The following is a 17,849-nucleotide window of genomic DNA, read 5'->3' as shown; positions in this document are numbered from 1 at the left end:
TGCTTCTACCTGTGGCCCATGCGGCAATGCCATGACACGGCTCCATGACCAAACTGCACTAGGTGGCCCCGGCAGGAGGGAGGTCCACTGCACATACCCAGCTTTCCTGTAGGGATGAGGCAGGGCCAGGCCTGTCTGAGAACACCACAGATAGGAACTGGAAATCTCCCATGGGAGATGGTGAGAGATCAAGGAGCAAGTGCACTGAGTGCCAGCCATTGCGCAGGGAGACCAATGTCCTGCACATGGTGGGGCTAGGAGTGTTTCCCAACCCCTCACAGTGACAACTCGCCCCAACCCTCTGATCCCAAATGACAATCTGTTGTTGCTATGTTGCCCTGGTAGATCTTGAACTCATGGGCTCAAGTGATCCTCCTGGGACTACAAGGACTCCAGGCATGTGCTTAGGGACCCCAGGGATGTGCTCAGGTACCCCAGGCATGTGCTCAGGGACCCCAGGGATGTGCTCAGGGACCCCAGGCATGTGCTCAGTTACTCCAGGCATGTGCTCAGGGACCCCAGGCATGTGCTCAGGGACCACAGTCATGTGTTCAGGGACCACAGGAATGTATTCAGGGACTCCAGGCATGTATTCAGGGACCACAGGCATGTATTCAGGGACTCCATGCATGTGCTCCAGGCATGTGCCATCACTCCCTGCTCTCCAGGTGACAATTCTGAACGTTCACAGCAGTCTGTGACTGAAGAGCTAAAAGGTTTCCACCTCCTGGGTCAACCCCGCCTAATTCTCAAGGAATTCTGCCCTTGTTTGGAGTCCTTTACCCCCTTCCTGGTCCTTCAGTCCCAAGAGTAGGTTTTTGTTTTCCTTTTTATTGAATCCAAGTACAGAGGGTTATTCCTGATCTTTGACTTGTGATTTCTTTCATCTTCTCTGGACCTTGGGCAACCTGCATCTGGTTGTTTGTTATTTATCTATGTGTTTAATTATGTACTTATAATGCAGTAAACCCTCTGTTTTTCCCCTTGTGTTTGTTCCTTCCTTTCCATCACTTTTCCTTTCACACCCCACCCTGAGTCTTGAGCTTTTACCTTCCTTTGCTTTTATTTCATACATTTTTTTCCCAAAAGACATACATTAGGTTTGTTGTCTTTTCTTTGCTTAAAATAATATCCTTCTAGCTGGGTGTGGTGGTGCACACCTGTAATCCCAACACTGTGGGGGCTGAGGTAGGAGTAGTGCTGGGAGTTTGAGGCCAGCCTGGGCTACATAGTGAGACCCTCTCTCAAAAAACCAAATAAAGAAAAAAAAGAAAAGAATATCCTGCTGTATCTTTTCTCATAATATTATAATCCTCTTTGCTGTAGTCCACCTATGTTTATTTTCCTGTCAGTGGACATTTGAGATGTTACCAGCTTTGTACTGCTTTGATTATGTTGAGCTAAATACTCTTGTGTCTCCTGAAAAGCAGAGTGGAATTTACCAGTGCACAGCCCCAACAATATGAACCTATAAAGACCCTTTTGATCTGTGCATTGGATTATGAGACTTCTTCATTTATCCTACTGAATGGGCATTAAATACTATCTCATTGTAATTTCTTTTGTTTACTGACTTTCCAAGTGTGGTTTACAGTGGTCAGTGGTTCACTGGTGATTACCCTGTGTTGACCATGAAGATTTGTTTTTTCTAGTACTGGGGATTGAACTCAGGACCTTGTGCTTGTGAGGCAGGCATGCCACCACTGAGGCAAATCCCCGGCCCCTGACTATGAAGATTTAATGAAGCACAGAATACTTGCAAAGTCTCTTCCTGTTGGGACTATGTCATTTTCTTTTTTTTTTTTTTTTTATTTTTGGTACCAGGGATTGAACTCGGGTCCTTGCGCTTGCGCAGCAGGCGGCGAAACCACTGAGCTAAATCTCTGGCCCAACTATGTCATTTTCTTAAGAAACCCTGATTCCGCAGGACCCAGCACAGTGCCTGGCACATGGTAGATAAGCACTCTACCACCAAGCTACATCCCCAGCCCTTTTAATTTTTTATTTTGAGGTAGAGTCTCACTAAGTTATTGTCATCATTTGAAAAAAACAGTGCCACAGTAATTATAGATAGATTTTATTGAGAGCTTATTAAGTACCAGGTGCTATGTTAAATAACACCTTTACTTTTATTATCTTAATCATTCCAGAAGCCCTATAAGGTAGGTTCCATATTACCCCCATTTTGTAGATGGGGAAGTGGAACTAAGTGTCTTTCCCAGAATCATGAAAGTAGTAATTGACGGAGGCAGGGTCTGCCTTCTGGCATCTGACACTGAAGCCTTGAACCACTATATTATAGGTGCAAAATACATCTCTGAGTGAAGTACATTCAACTCCCTGTATAAGAGCAAGGTCAAATCCCATGGCACTTTTACTTTTTGTCTCCTGTCAATCTGTTGAAAATCCGCCCACCTTTTTGTGATAAACAAAGCTTTAAAGGATTTTTATAATTGTACTTTAGTCAAATGTAACTCTGATTTATGATTAGTTATAATTTCTCAACAATCAGCATGCAGACTTGAGAACTCTCACGGTGAAAGAGATCTAACATACAAATTATTCTCAAATGTCATGAGATATTTACAAATTCTTCTTTTACCAACAAATTCCTTATCTCTTGATCTATGTTTGCTCCTGTTTATTTATTTTCTGTACTGGGGATTGAACCCAAGGCCTTCACATTGAGCTACATTTCCAGCTATCTCTCCCTTTAAAAATATTTCTCAAGTTTTAAGACAAGATCTCACTAAGTTACCTGGGCTTGGCTCAAACTTGTGATCCTCTTGCTTCAGCCTCCCAGAGCACTAGGATTACAGATGTGTATTTTTTCTCTTATTAATCACACTTATTGCCTCTAAAATCTCATATTATTGACCTAGAACATTCAGGAATATTTGTCTGCTTAGCTGTCTGTATCTTTAATTGATTAAGCACTTCCGTATCCCTGGTGTCTATAACCATCCCTGGCACAGAGAAAGCAGCTCAACATATATTGGTTGAATGAATAGAATAAATGTATGCTTGCAGAAATGAATGAATATGAATGAATGAATGAGTGCAGTGAATGGGCCAATGAATACTAAAGGAATAGTTTACCAAGACTGACTATATTTTGATTTTGTGATTTTTAAAAAAAATCTTGGATTCAACTACACATATATGATCAGATTTCAAACATTTCTGTAGGCTGGTCAAAAAGCTGAGAGGCCTGAGATTTTGGGTCTGTGATGCCTAAAGGATAAAACAGTCCTGACCTTAAGATCTAAACAATGTCTTGTTGCCTTTTCCTTTGTCTCTTACAAACTAACCATCAGCGCCTGCCTCAAGTATTGACTTTGGCAGTGAAGCAGGACGCATTCAAAACAAAACAAAATAAAACAAAAAACTGGCAGCTCGAATACAGCGATTTTTTTTTTTTTTTTTTTTTTGCTAGCAATCTACATTGTGGTCCAGGCCCAGTGCACCCCGTTACATATGCAAAAACAGCTGATATTTGTGTAACAGGCCTTTCACCCCTGGCTGTTGTTATTTCCAAACTGGGGTGTACTAGATAAATGCAGAAATCAGGAACCATCCTTCCCAGTCAAGCCTCTGTGGCTCAGTTCTCAGAGCCGGGCCAAACGGGTAATTATAGCTTCCCTCTGTGGTGAACAAGGCAGGAGGCTGATTTAATAAAGGAAGCCTGCTGTCTGTCTCCAGCCTGGCTCTGACTCATGGAAGTAGGGAGTCCCAGAAGTGCTACGCACAGAGCGTGGTGAGCAGCTGGGGGGGGGGGGGAGGTGAGGGTGGCCCGGGCTGAGAGCCCCCAGAATGAGGAAACTCCCTGCTTGGCCGGGAGGAACCTGCAGCTGGAGCCAGAGGAAGTGAGGCTCAGACCGAGCAGCTGCCGTTCGTTCCAGCTACAGCAGCAACTGCCTCCCCCTTGAAAGAAGGTTCCTGCCGTGTGGACGCGTAAAATACAATGGGTTAGTAATTTTCATATTCAAAATTAATTGGGGGAAACAGTCGAATTGTCTTTAATAGGGATGGCTGCCTTTGTATGATGGGCCGGTGGCTTTGGTTTCTTGGGGCGCGAGGGGGGAGGGCTAGGTCTGAGTCTGGAGCGATGAGCAGTCTGTTAATTTGGTTTCTCACTTTGGCAGAGAGGTGGCTAATTAGGTGTTCACAGCCGCAGAGACAGTTTGAGCTGGGAGTGGTTTCAGCTACACCGAGGGTGACAGCCGGCTTTGGAGTGGATTTGGATGTCACCTTAGCTAGGTCACCAGAGGTCATTTTATCCTGCCTTCTGTCTCCAGCAGCTTCTTCCTCCTCTGCTGACAATCAGCCAGACGGAGGCAACTTGACACCCCCCACCCCCCCACCCCACGGCCCTGCCAACCTGGAGATTCCGGGCTCCACCCCTCCCCTCCGCTTCCCGCTGAGTCACACACCTCGCGGTCAAGTGATCCTCCCCTTAGCCCTGCCGAGAGCACCTTGACCTATATTCCGAACTCTCCGCGACAGCAGTTTCTAATTGTCCCGAGAGAGGGCCCGCCAGGCCAGCAGGCACGGCGCCCTGGCAGCCCCGTCTGCAATCGGGCGCCCGGGGCAGCGGGAGGCGGGGCCCCCACTCCGAGGGGCAGGACTGGAAACGAAAAGTTAGGGGCAGCAGGCTGTGTGCGGGCGACGGCGGCGGCGGAGGAGGGGTGGCGAGTTGAGTCATCTGGGAAGGGCGACAGCCACTGGGAGCCGCGTGCTTCCTCTCCTCCCTCTGCTGTCTCTGCCAGCTACGGGCCAGGCCCCGACCGAGCAGGCTGCAGGGGGTGAGGCGGTGCAGGACAGATTGTGGTTGGGCGATATTGCTGCCCACGGCAAGGAGAGAGGTGAGAAACTATGCAAATAATGGGATAAACCCCGATGACTCATCTGGCAGGTCAGCCTGGGAAAGCTGCTCTCTGCACCCCCACATAGCAGGAGCGATTTCCCATCCCAGAATTACCCACAAAAATGGCCTCTACTTAACTCGTGTATGGGTTCTTTGTGCAGCCGCTGCCTGTGCACTCTTTGTGTCCTCTGCATACGAGGATGATGGGGAGAGGGAATTAAAAGAGAAGTGTTCAGAGTCAAACTTTAACCCTCCTCCTTGAGCACCAGGCCTGTGAGAGCGGTGGGAGCAGAAGATCATAGTCCCCTTTGAGCTGAATTTAGTCTTTTCTCAAAACCTCCCTTCAGCAGCTATTAGCTCTGACTTTGAGAAGTCATTGTAGGCCTCAGTCTCCAATCTGTAATATGGGGATTTTAATAAAGCCCTGCTAAGACTACACTACATGGTGTCTGCATTAAAGCAGATGTTGTACATACAAATGTATTAATTATATATAATGATACATAACTACATATTATTCTTCCCTACATGGTTAAATCACACACACACCCATCCAAGAGAATTATTTGTTGAATATGTCCATCTTAGAAGAGACTACCTGTGGGTGTGTTTACCAGGGTAAACAGAAAATTGTAGCCTCTGGCTATTTTATGATCTACCATGTCTAACAAATATCCCTACATAACTTACACAACATCCACAGGTTATCGTAGGTTGTTTTATTCTTCTGTATCAAGAAATGCTGTGTATTTATAGCTTGGATTAAAAATGTGCAGATTAGAATAAAGCACAAATTTTTTTTTTTTTGCAGTGTTGGGAACTAGATCTAGGGTGTCATGCATGGTAGGCAAGCACTCTACCACTGAGCCATCTACATCCTCACCCCTAGCATGATTTTTAAATCAGGATGTAAACTTAGGAAGTTATTGCCTAGTGCATGGTGGATGCTAGGATGGTAGGGAAGGTGCAAGTTACACAAATAGAAGAGAAGAGGAAAGAAATTGGGCAACCATAAAGTTACCAGGAAGCTAATTATGTTAAGCTTCAAGGCCCTTCGTTTACATAGGTCCTTTTCAATACCTTGCACCTGCTTTTAATGTATAATTATGAATTCCTTTCCTAAAGAGAGTTGCTAGTGTTGTCTATACTTCAGGCTCTACCAAGACACCCAACCTTTGCTCTTAAGATTTATAACCATAACCATGAGTGAACATATAAATGGGATCAAATGTTCGAGCCTACCTTGGGCAACTTAGTGACTTGAGACCTTGTCTCAAAATAAAAAATAAAAAAGGCTAGGGGTGGCTCAGTGCAAAGGCCCTGGGTTCAATCCTCAACTGAAAAAAAAAAGAAAAAAATACTCACGTATTGTAGGGGATGAGGCATTTCCCTGTAGTTTCCAACTCTGAAATTTGCAGAAAAAGCCACATGTAGACTAGGCAAAGACATAATAAGGAATGCAGTGTAGAAAAAGGGTGAGGCTGGAGGATGTGTGGAATTACTGGACCAATTCCAATGGGCTTCTGGAATCCACTATGATATCTCCAGGGCTCTTAATTTTCCAGAAAGTTTGAATTTGCCAGTGCTGCTTGCATTGCACAGGGTGGTGGGGAAAGAGTGGGTGGTAATCTGGAACTTCCGCTAGGGCTCCCTCAGTAACTAGTTGTGTGACAATGGTGGCTTAACCTCTTGGGCCTACATTTCTCTACATTTAGAATAAGCAGCAGGTGACTTCAGAGCCTGTTTCTAAGCTTCATGAGGGAAGAGATCAAAACTGCCTTGTTCACCACTGCACTCCTATTGTTGAGTATAACGTCTAATCATACTTACGATTAATGGCAAAATGTACACAGCACTTCTAGATGAAGGAAAGTGAAGCACAGAGCCATTACACACTCAGCTAGGAAGGAGCAGAACTGGGATTCAAACCCACGCTGTCTATCTCTAGAGTTCTTTGTCTTAACTATGATACTTTATGCCATTTATAAATATATTTTTTAAAAATCAATAGCCCTTATTTCTAGAACAGTCTTATTTCACAGAAAAGTAGAGCAGATACTACAGAGAGTGTGATGAATGAGCAAATCAATCAAGTGCCATTGATTGAGGACAGGATTGATCCAAGTCGAAGGGAAGGTTACCTCACTTAATTTTCATGGCTGCCTTAAGTAGGCAGGACTAATCTCATTCTGCAGCCAGGAAACTAAGGCTCAGCGAGTATAAGGGATTTGACCTAGGTCACCCAGAAAATGAGGAGGTAAGGCTTGAAAGTTCTGACCTATATAATCCCAAAGACCACATTTGCTACTTGAATTGAAAATATAATTGTCATCAAGAGCTATTTTGTAGCTGGGCATGGTGGTGCATGCGTGTAACCTCAGCACTCTGGAGGGTGAAGCAGGAGGATCTCAAGTTTGAGCCCAGCCTGGGTAATTCATTGACTTAGTAAGACTCTGTCTCAAAATTTTAAAAAAAATTTTTTTCTTTAAAGTGTGGGGATGTAGCACACTTCAAATCCCCTGGGTTCAATCCTGATTATGGGGCACATGCACAAAGTATTTTGTCTGGCATGTATTAACTTACATAGTGCCTTATAGTTTTGTTGGTATTTTCAGAACTAGGAATTGAACTCTGGGGGACTCTGCCACTTACCACTGAGCTAAACTCCCGGTCTTTTTATTTTTTATTTTTATTTACTTATTTATTTACTTGGGGTTTTTTTGAGACAAGGTCTTGCTATGTAGTCTAGGCTTGCCTTGACCTCACAATGGAGCCCAGGCTGCCCTTGAACTCATGGCAATCTTTCTGCTTCAGCCCCTGCGTGGCCTACCATGCCTGTCTATTTGTTTATTTTTATTTATTATTATCAGTTAGTTTGTTTTGAGACAGAGTCTCACTATGTAGGTCAAGCTCCAGGCTAACTTTGAACTTTTGATCCTCCTGCCTCAGCTTCCTGAGATGACGGGTGTTACTCCATGCCTTGCTAGTGCTTTATACTGTACTTTTAAAAAGGCTTTTGTATCCTTGTTATCTTTTGGTCATCACAACAGCCCAGGAAGGCAGGAGAGGCAGCTCTTTTGATTCCACTTTATAGAGGAGGCTAACTCACTCCATGTTAAAAAGTGAAGAGGCTTGGTTCTTATTTTTTCCTCATTCCCCTGCCCTCCCTTCAACCCCTCCCTATTTTTTTTTTTTTTTTCTTTTTTGGTACCGGGGATTGAACTCTGGTCCTTGCGCTTGTGCAGCAGGCGGCAAAACCACTGAGCTAAATCCCCAGCCCACAACCTTCTCTATTTACAAAGACTTTGTTTCTGTTTTTTTCCTTTTCTCATATTTATTCCTTTCCCTTCTTTCCTTTTCCCTACCCCTCTGACTTCCCCTTCCCCTTTGGACCTTTTCCTATTTCACATTATCTATTATACATTTTGATCCTTATTTACACTTTCAGTTTCTCACAGCAGAAAAACTATTCCGTATTTACATGTGTGTCCTATTTTTTCACTGAAGAGTATGGCCTCAATATGCATCCATTTAGCTATAAATATCTCTAGTTTCTCATTCTTTTTTTTTTTTTTTTTTGGTACAGGGGATTGAACTCAAGGACCTTGTGCCTGCCAGACAGGCACGGTGCCACTGAGCTATGTTCCCAGCCCTTTTTGGGGTTTGTTTTAGTTTCTCATTCTTTGTGGCTGACTAGTACTCCATTTTATTAAACAAAACAAAACATTTTCTTTACCCAGTTTCCAGTTGATGGGCACTTGGGCTGTTTCCAAGTTTTAGCTATTACAAACCGTGCCGCTATAAACATGGGTGCACATATATTGCTGTAGTATGATTCTTTTAATTCTTCTGGGAAGATAACCAAGATATATCATATAAAGGTACAAATTCCCAATGATGAATGTCATCATATTGTATACCTAAAATGTACCAATAAATTTAATGAATTAAAAAAAGGAGAGGCTCTGTCAGGAGTTGAGGTAGAGTCAGGACTTGTTACTTTGTATCCCTCCTTTCTCCAGGGTCCCTGTGTCAGGAGCTGCTTTACTGCACAGGGTTCCTGCTAGGTCTCCACAGAGGCAATACCTTGTTGCTGGTGCAGGAAGGACTGTTCTTTCCAGGGATTTGCCAAAGGAATTATTCCAAAATCTAAGATTTTTCTTTCTTTTTTTTCTCTTTCCTTTCCTTTCTTCTTTTTTTCTTTCTTTCTTTCATATTGCTAGGAATTAAACCTAGGACAAAAATCTAAGCTTCAACTGTATAAATGCCTTTTCTAAATATTTGGAAGGGTAAATGTTCCCAAGTAACTGAGATTATAGGTGAACAGTACTGTACTACCTCTTTTTTTACTTTATACTTAATTAATTAATTATTTGTTTGCTTGTTTTTTTGAGACAGGGTCTTGTTATGTAGGTCAGGCTGGCTTTGAACTCACTATGTAGCCCAGGCTGACCTCTAACTTTAACAGTGATCCTCCTGCCTCAGCCTCCTGAATGCTGAAGTTATAGCTATATGACACCAAGCCTGTCCTACCTCTTTTTAAAAATCTTATATTGTAAAAAAATTCAAGCTGAGCATGGTGGTACAAATTGTAATCCCAGCATTCTGGGAGGCTGAGGCAGGAGGATTACAAATTCAAGCCCAGGCAGCCTGGACAATTTAGTGAGATTGTATCTCAAAATAAAAAATACGAAAGGGCTGAGAATGTAGCTCAGTGCAAAGGCCTGGTTAAATCTCCTACACCAAAGGGTAGAGGGAATCCAACCTAGCGAAATGGTACAAGAAGGTTACAGTGAACTCCCTTCTCTACCTCCTAGATTGAGTTTCATTAGCCATGCATGGTGGCATATTCCTGTAATCCCGGTACTCAGGAGGCTGAGGCAGGAGGATCGTGAGTTCCAGGCCAGCCTGGGCTACATAGCTAATTCAAGGACAGCCTAGATAACATTGAGAGGCCCTGTCTCAGAAAATAAGGGGGGAGGAGCTTTGTTAATTTTTTTAAAATCTCATTTAATGTATTTTTCTCTTGAAAGTATTAATTTGATTTATTTTGAGTAGAAATTTTGTTTGGTTCAAAATTGAAAACAGTAAACAATGGGAGTCTCTTAAACCCTATCCTCCTTGCCCAATGCCTTTGTTTAAAAGAAGCCAAGAATTTCAATCTCTTATGCACCTATCCAGAGATAGTTCATATGTGTATGTGAATATATGGTTGGCTGAGCTGGAGATGTAGCTCAGGGGAATGGCACTTGCCTAGTATATCTGAGGCCCTAGGTTCAACCTTCAGTACTGCAAACAGACAAAAAGAAGGTACGTGGTGTTATGAATTATTGTTTTGCTCCCCCACCACCACCACGGTAGTATACCCAGTTATTCCACAACTTGGTTTTCTCATTTGAAACCATTCTGATTCATATAAAAAAGAAGGCTCTTACTTTCTGTTTTGTTTTGTTTTTGCATTACTAGAGATCGACCCAGGGCCTTCACACTGAGCTGCATCCTTAGTGCCTTTCTTATCTTTTGAGACAGGGTCTCACTAAGTCACTAAGCCCAGGCTGTACTTGAACTTGTGATTCTCCTGCCTCAGCCTCCCAGAACACTGGCATTACAGACCTATTCCATCACATACAGCAAATGTTCTTATTTTAAAATGATTTCATTGTAGTCCATAATTTGGCTAACCATTTCCCTATGGTAGTCACTTGGGTTGTTTCCAAACTTTAGCCAATGGTAACACTACTGTAATGAATCTCCTTGTATGAATGCTATTCCATAAATCAGTGTGCAATTGAGAAAAATTTTTCTTTATTTATTTTAGTGTTTTGAGATAGGTCTTGCTATCATTCATTGCTGGTCTTGAACTTGCAGTGTAGCCCTCCTGCCTCAGCCTCCCAAGTGTGAAGATTACAGGCATGAACCACCATGCCCAGCTTGTGTTTGCAGTTTTTAATAGAGACTGAGACTGAGGTTCTATTATAAGACTGTCCGGAAGGGCCGGGGGTGTAGCTCAGCAGTAGAGCACCTGCTTAGCATGTGTGAAGCCTGGGGTTCCATCCCCAGTACCAAATGCAAAAAAGAAAAACCCACAAACCACAAGTCCAGGAAGTTCCATTAGTTCAGGTGCTTCAAAGAAGAGTCACTCCTTGTTTCTATTCTATCCTGTGATCTGGGGGTTTCTAACCTACTTTACCTGCTTGGGTCTTACATTTTCCCTGGTGACACCTCGCTGGTCACAACAGTGATAGCTTTTCTGAAATGATCTCACTGCCTTCTCCATCCTTCTTTGTATCAGCTCTGCTCAGTACGTTAGTCAGTGAGTTCAGGACACACATGGTACACATATCACCACCATTGATCTCTACTGTTCTGGGCTCCTTCAGTCAGTCTGTGTGTCAATCTTGGTGCCAGGTGAGTGCACTTCAACCAGAACTTTCTTATATTTGGGAAATGAATCAGTTAGGAGAACTCAAAGAAGCATAGTAAAAAGGCCTAAATACCAACAAAAAATAAACAGCTGTTTCCCAAAGGGCACCTGGAAGGCACTGCTGTGGAGATAAGTAACCAGCAGCATCTTGTTTCTAATTCAAATTAGACTTTTTCTTTCTTTTTGTGAGACAGGGTCTCACTATGCAGTTCAGGCTGGCTTTGAACGTGCAGCGATCCTCCTGCCTCAGCCTCTCCAGTGCTGGGATTACAAGCTGCACCACCATGCCTGCCCATTATGTGTATTTACTAGCACACGTTTCAGACTCAAGCTGAACCCTGTCATTGTCAGCTCAGAGGAAAGGAAGAAGGTTCATAATCTAAAGATATAACTGCCACAAGCGCACTCTCACACCCATGCACACACACGCACATACACACCACATCATCCATAAATGGTACTTAGAGTGCAACTTTTAAAAACATGTATGTATATTGTTGGAGAGAAAGTGAAGCATTTTAGGGGCAAAACAGTCCTCTTATTCAGCATCCAGCTTTCTAGATAGGCTACCTTACATTTATTCTAGAGTTTGTTTATTTATTTTTTTATTTATTTATATTTTTTCTGATACCGGGGATCAAACTCAGGACCTTGAGCTTGCCAGGCAGTCGTGGTGCCACTGAGCTACATTCCTGGCCCTATTCTAGAGTTTTAAAAAGAAGAAGGGAGAAAGTACATTTGAGAAAAGAAATCTTTTTAGGGAGTTGACCCCTACCAAGTTGACCCCTTGGCCAAGGTTCTGTCTCATCTGTTAAACCAATAGTCTTGGAGTAGGAGAAAACCCTAAAGGAAGAAGTCAGTCACAGTGTCCTAGCGTTGATTTCACCATACACTCACTGTCCAACCTTGGAAAGAAAATGCATCTATTCATATAAAGAAAAGACATCACAACTTTTGTGCTTCCTTCTGTCCTTAAAATATGTAGGCACCATCACCCTCCAAGACTTTGTTAAGTATTGAAATGATTGTCACCTAGGTGCTAGGGCTTGGGCATGACACATTGATTTATTATTTAATGATGCTTTACTGAGTACCTGCTGTGGGCCAAGTACTGCCACAGCACTAAGAAAGGTAGTGTGAACAAGCAGAAATCTTTATCCCATGGAACTTGTGTTCCAGAAGGGAGAAAGACAGTGAACAAAAAAAGCAAAATTAGTAAAACAGTGTATCATATGTACTAAGTAATCCAGGGAAAAACAGAGAAGGGAATACAGTAGGAACTGTGGAATAAAAGGAAAATGTCCCCAGGTTTAAGTTACAGTGACAGAGAAGGCTTTATTGAGAAAGTAGCATTTGAACTAAGTCCTAAATATGTGGAGGTGACCCCTTCAGGTAAAGTAATACACCTCCTTTGCATTATAATTTGAGAGTAAGGATTTTTTAATCACAAAAATAATCTTTTTACCAACTAATCTTTTTGGTTTGTTTTTTGGTGGTACTGGGGATTGAACCCAGGGCCTTCACATTGAGCTATTGTCCCCAGCCCTTTTTATTTTTATTTTTAAAATTTTATTTATTTTTTTTCTGGTACTGGGGATCGAACTCAGGACCTTGTGCTTGCCGAACAGGTATGGTACCACTGAGCTACGTCCCCAGCCCCAGCCCTTTTTATTTTTTATTTTGAGACAGGGTCTCACTAAGTTGCTAAGTTGCCCAGTCTGCGGTCAAACTTGCGATCCTAGTGGCTCAGCCTCCCAGAGTGCTAGGATTACAGGTATGCACCACCATGCCCCACTTTCACCAGTTAATCTTGTTCCCTAAAGTTCTATTAACAATACCTAGTTTTAGGTTAAAATGCTAAGATAAAAATATATACATGTATCTACTGTTGCTGGGGTATAGCTTAATCACTAGCCTAGTATGTATGAGGGCCTAGGTTTGGTCCTCAGCGCCAAAAAAAGAAAGTAAAAAGAATGACCCTTAATTGTCAAATGAGGCCCACACTGTCCAGTCCTGAGGATGATCCTGGGGCTATCGGCCAGTTCCTCCTAACTCGGGAGCTGAGAAGTTTTAGGGTACAAGAGACAGGCTGCTGGGTGGTTTAATGATTCATCTGCTCGGGCTGGGAGTGCTTGGAGTTGTGCTGCTGTTAGTGAAATAATGGGGACAAAAAGGAAAGAAAATTTAAGTCCTACTATGCATAGTTAATCTAGCAGCCCAGAAAATAGTCAGAAAACCTAAACTGTTTCCTTCTCAGTCAATACAAGAAAGCAGCGTACCTTTGATGGCCTTTATCTCATCTTTGAAATTAGATAGTTCTATCTGTATCCTAGATTTACCTTTGTTCCTACAAGCTCAGTTCTGCAAAATGCTTCCATAGCTATACGCTTTAGATCATTGTCACAAACCCACATGCTGAAAGGGAGTGGCCAGTGGTGGATACAGCAGGTATAAAGCAGCAAGCACTGGTGAAGATTGTGACAAACTGGAGAGTGCCTGCTTCTACTCATTTCTTGGGGTGTTTTCCATTGAGCATGATAGTTTATTATTGCTAGAATTTCTGAGGAGCTAGAAATCAAAAATTTGAGACAATATATTCTGAATTTAAAATGCAATTAATTCAGGATAATTAAATACACTGTATGGGTGAATATCTGACAACAGATAATGTTGGCACAGTGTGGACCATGATAAGAAAGGATGCTGGGTATCTTTGTTACTTCATTGTTGCTGAGATCCAATACCTAACCCTCACAACTCTAAGGAGAAAAGGTTTATTTAGCTCATGGTTTTTAGAGATTTCAGTCCATGGTCAGCTGGTTCCAAGCCAGGGCAGCATGGCAGAGGGGTGTGGCAGAGGAGAAAGAGCTCATGCCATGACAGGGAAGCAGAGTTAGAGATCAAAGGAGGAGGAGGGCCTTTCAGGTCACTCACCCAGTGAGCCACCTCCTCTGACCAGACTTCAGCTCCCAGTATCACATTTAGCTATAAACTTATCAGTGAACTCATTCCCTGATGAGTATTAGGCCACTATGATCTAATCATCTCTCAGAAGCCCCACCTATGAGGCATTGAGGCTTTGGGGGAACATCTAGATATAAACCAAAGGAGTGGTTTATATCTAGCATCTGGGAGGCTGAGGCAGGGGTATCGCAAGTTTAAGGCCAACCAGGCAACTTAGTGAGTTTAAGGATGTCCTAGATATAGAGTAAGACCCTGTTATAAAACAACAACAACAACAACAACAACAGCAACAACAACAACAAAACACAAGAGAGAGAGAGAGAGGGAGAGGAAAGGAGAAAGGCAAAAGACAGACATTGATCTACTTGACAGGTTGCTAATTTGGAAAGTTCAGTTTTTAGGGAGTTGATCTCTACCGAATTGATCCCCTTTCCAAGATTCCGCTGCATCTGTTTAACCAATAAGTTATTGTGGAGAAACTAGCAACATCTGAATTACAATGGATTAGTGGGAGAGAATGGAAAACTGGGAAAAATCCCTCAGCCCCTCGAGCTTTACTTTCCTCACCTGCAGAATGAGGGAGCTGGATGAGAGGATTTTCCAAATGTGGCCCCCCTCAAGCCCAGACGCCTTCAGGGTACTTGCAAGGACTGGGGAGGGGGTGGGGGTCCCAGGGCTTGCAGAAGGACAGCTCAGCCTTTGTTCTGTTTTCTTTTGGGGGCTTCTGCTTTTCTATTATACATCTTGGACTTCTGCCAACAAATTTAAAAATAAAGTCTTTTGGAGAGCTTCCCCGCTTACAGAAAAGTTTGAAAATCGTTGAATTAGTTGATCACCTCAAGCGTAAGGTATTGCTAGCTTTTCTCCATTTGTCTAATGTTGCTTGTCTGGTTACAATTGCCACCAGCTCCAACCTCAGTCATAAATCAAATGAACAAGCGGCTATCAAATGTTATAGGAAGGGCTTGGTGGGGGAGTGGCTCAGTGGTAGAATGTCTCCTTAACACGCACAGGGAGGGAAAAAAAGTAAAAAGTATGGGAAGATTCTGATGCATTACCTAGTTCAATAGGTTATTTTGGAGAATTTTTCCTCTTTCAGTGAACAGATATGTTATTTCTGGAATTATATTGCTTATAGACAATGCAGTTGTATTTGCTACCAAAGATAGTTTCCTAGCTGGGTGCAGAGGCATGGGTCTACTGACCCAGCTACTTGGGAGGCTGAGGCAGGAGGTCCAGGAGTTTGAGGCCAATCTGGGAAACAGCAAGATCCTGTCACGACACACACACACACACACACACACACACACACACACACACACACACAACCCAAAAAACAAAAACCCCCAAAACACAACAAAAACTGTACATGGTCCATGATTTGATAAAATATATCAACATTTCACGGTGATCTGCAACATCTACATGTTCTGCCCCTTGACAAATCTGAACATCATTCAACTATTTAAAAAAAAAAAAAGTTTGAGCCAGGGATTTGGCTCAGTGGTGCTGCCGCCTGCCTTGAAAGTGCAAGGTCCTGAGTTTGATCCCTGGTACCCCCCCCAAAAAAAGTTTCAGGCATGGTGGTGCATGCCTGTAATTCTAGCACTTGGGAGGCTGAGGCAGGAGGATCACCTCAAGTTTGAGGCCAGGCTAGGCCACATAGTGAGTTCAAGGCCAGCCTGAACTACATTGCGAGACCTTGTCTCAAAATCCCCCCAAAATAAAGCCTGTAATAGTCTATAACTTGTTGATACCTTAAGACATGATAACTATTTATATATGTATAGGTTATTGACCATGTGAAAGGATTTTTTTTTTGGTACCGGGGATCGAACTCGGGTCCTTGCGCTTGTGGGGCAGGCAGCGAAAAAGATATTTTTGTCACTGTCCTACTAATAAGGAAATTACTGCTAGGTGTGAGTACAGATTTGCCCTGACCTTGGCCACATAGGATTCCAGCCCACAGCTGTTCCAGCACATTCTCAGCCCCCTTTAAGGTTGTGTATAGCTGTAAGTCAGGCTGTTGGAGGTCTCTTGTCTTAAACTGTCCCAAGATCACTTGCAAGACTTCTTTCAACTTTCCAGATCCTCTTACCTACTAAAATTGTTCCAGTTTGTGACCCTACTCTTAACTGCTAAGAGGGTCTCTGAATTTCAATAGCCCCTTCCTTGGCCTGGATTTCTTCAGTGGAAATGAAAGAACTTTAGATCTGGGGTTAGAAATAGACTTTGGGGAATGAATGAATGGATTTTTAAATGTTATTCCTGTTCTTGGCCAGACTGAGTTTCTCCTGCTGCAAAGGAAATTGCTTTTCCTGTGAATGTTGATCTACCTACTGTTCTAGTTTAATGGGTGCAGTTTCCCTAGGAGTGGGTATGCCAAGAGTGGGTCACAAAGCAAGTATTGATTTTGAACCACTTTTTAAAAAAAGTTAATACTTTGTTGGCCACATAGTATATCCTAAGTCGATATTTCTAATTACTGGATTTTTAAAAAATGTTCCCTACAAGGCAGAAGACTAGTGATTTTCATTTGTACACTAGTGTCTTTAAAGAATGTACACATTATTTATAATAAACAACAGCAATGCGAGGCAGGGAGCATAAGTGTTATGTCTCTCATTTCACAGGCAAGAAAAACTTCTGATCATTCATTCAGCTGGTCAGTGGGAGAGCCTGGACTACAATCCAGATCTTTCCCTTTCATCCTGCATCCTCTGTATTTCGCTAACATCACTTGGCTTCTAGTTGAAGGAGGAAAATGGGTTTCACTTGACTCCCATCATCAGCCTAGTTTCTTTATTTGTTTTGTTTTGCTTTGTTTCATTTCTCAGTGCTGGGGCTTGAGCCCTGGGCCTCACACATGTTAGGCGAGAACTCTACCACTGAGCTACATAACCAGCCCTTTTTATTATTATTTATTTTGGGACAGGGTTTTGCTAAGTGGCTAAGTTGCCTGGACTGGGCTCAAACTTGTGAGCCTCCTGCCTCAACCTGCCAGAGTGCTAGGAATACAGGCTTGCTTGCACCACCATACTTGGCTAAACTGGATAATTGATAAAGACTAGAGGTTTATTTAGCTCACGGTTCTTGCTGGGTGTGGTAGCGCATGCCTGTGATCCCAGTACTCAAGAGGCTGAGGCAGGAAGATCACCTTGAGTTCTAGGTTACCCTGGCTTGCATAGTGAGTTCAAGGCCAGCCTGAACTACACAGCAAGGGCCTGTCTCAAAAAACAAAAGGAGCCAGGTGGATAACCTTAGATGGTAGAGGTATTTTCTGCCAGATATGTGAGGTGAACCATTCATTCAGTGTAAAAGATACATTTCTTATGCACCTGTGTTCTAGGTGCTGGAAATAGCACTAGGAACAAGACTGAACCTTTTTGTGCTTCAAGATGCATGCTTCCTAGAGGATGGAGTCAAATCATAACATCCTAACAGGACTGTGACAAGTGCTAAGAAAGAAACAGACTGGGGTCAAAGAAGGCTGCTGATCTGAGGAACCACTTTTGCAGGAGCAGATGGAGGATGAGGAGGAGTTGCTCCTGCTCCTGTAGCCAGGGATGAGGCAGAGCGAGCAGACTCGAGTCA

The 17,849-nt window shown here is 43.0% G+C and overlaps 1 protein-coding gene across 6 annotated transcripts in view; it reads left to right on the top strand.

The window, feature by feature from the left end:
* Chd9 (chromodomain helicase DNA binding protein 9) overlaps positions 1-17,849 on the top strand; it is a 246,276-nt gene that overhangs the window by 34,280 nt on the left and 194,147 nt on the right. For 5 of the 6 annotated variants that reach the window (XM_021260909.2, XM_021260908.2, XM_004847924.4 and 2 more), the window contains exon 1: positions 3,794-3,968. The exons of the other annotated variant lie outside the window; for it this stretch is intronic. The gene's annotated coding sequence lies outside the window, so the exon portion shown is untranslated. Of the gene's footprint in view, positions 1-3,793; positions 3,969-17,849 lie in introns of those variants that run through there. 6 annotated transcript variants of the gene reach the window in all.

This window comes from Heterocephalus glaber, unplaced genomic scaffold (assembly GCF_053883595.1).
Source record: "Heterocephalus glaber isolate CG9 unplaced genomic scaffold, H.glaber_assembly_v1.0 deba00000071, whole genome shotgun sequence".
NCBI classification, from domain to species: domain Eukaryota; kingdom Metazoa; phylum Chordata; class Mammalia; order Rodentia; family Bathyergidae; genus Heterocephalus; species Heterocephalus glaber.
The sequence above is the reverse complement of the archived record's forward strand: the minus strand, read 5'-3'. Positions and strand labels throughout refer to the sequence as shown.